The sequence below is a fragment of the Brassica oleracea genome, chromosome C9 (assembly GCF_000695525.1).
Source record: "Brassica oleracea var. oleracea cultivar TO1000 chromosome C9, BOL, whole genome shotgun sequence".
NCBI classification, from domain to species: Eukaryota; Viridiplantae; Streptophyta; class Magnoliopsida; order Brassicales; family Brassicaceae; genus Brassica; species Brassica oleracea.
The window spans coordinates 199,603-200,349 of NC_027756.1; positions in this window are offsets into that span (position 1 = coordinate 199,603).

Genomic DNA, 747 nt, shown 5'->3' on the forward strand with positions numbered 1-747 from the left:
AACTATGTATTAAAACAATATTGTCATATTTTTTGAAATTTTCTCAACATCTATGTGTTAACAACCCCTAAGAAAATTGATTTTTAGTAAATATTTTATATATTGAAGTTTATTATCTTTAGTGTTGTTTTAAATCTTTTAACCATATTCTACATTTGTATTAATGTATGCTAAATTTTCTTTCATGGTAAATGAGCATCGTTCAATTGTTTTTATAAATTAATTTAGTAAAAATTCATATACTCCCTAAATTAGTGGACTAACTATTATAAAATCGCTATTCTCTAGAGAAATGCAGACAAAAAAGGTTTCAAACCTCTTTGACCATCATCATATATTAGTACAGGAAGCAACTATGCATTAAAACAATATTGTCCTATTTTTTGAAATTTTCTCAAAATCTATGTGTTAATCCCTACGAAAATATTGAGTTTTTGGTACATATTTTATGTGTTGAAGCATATAATCTTTAGTGTTATTTTAAAATTTCTAACCACATTCTACATTTGTATTAGTGTATTTTTAGCTCTTTTTCATGGTATATGAGAATCGTTATAATTTTATCAATTAATTTAGTAAACCTTCATAATACTCCCTAAATCGACAGAATAACCACTATAAAATCACTATTTTCTTGAAAAACAGAGACAACAAAGGCTCCAAACCTCTTTGAACATCATCATATGTTAGTGCAGGATGCAACTATGTATTAAAACAATATTGTCATATTTTTTGAAATTTTCTCAA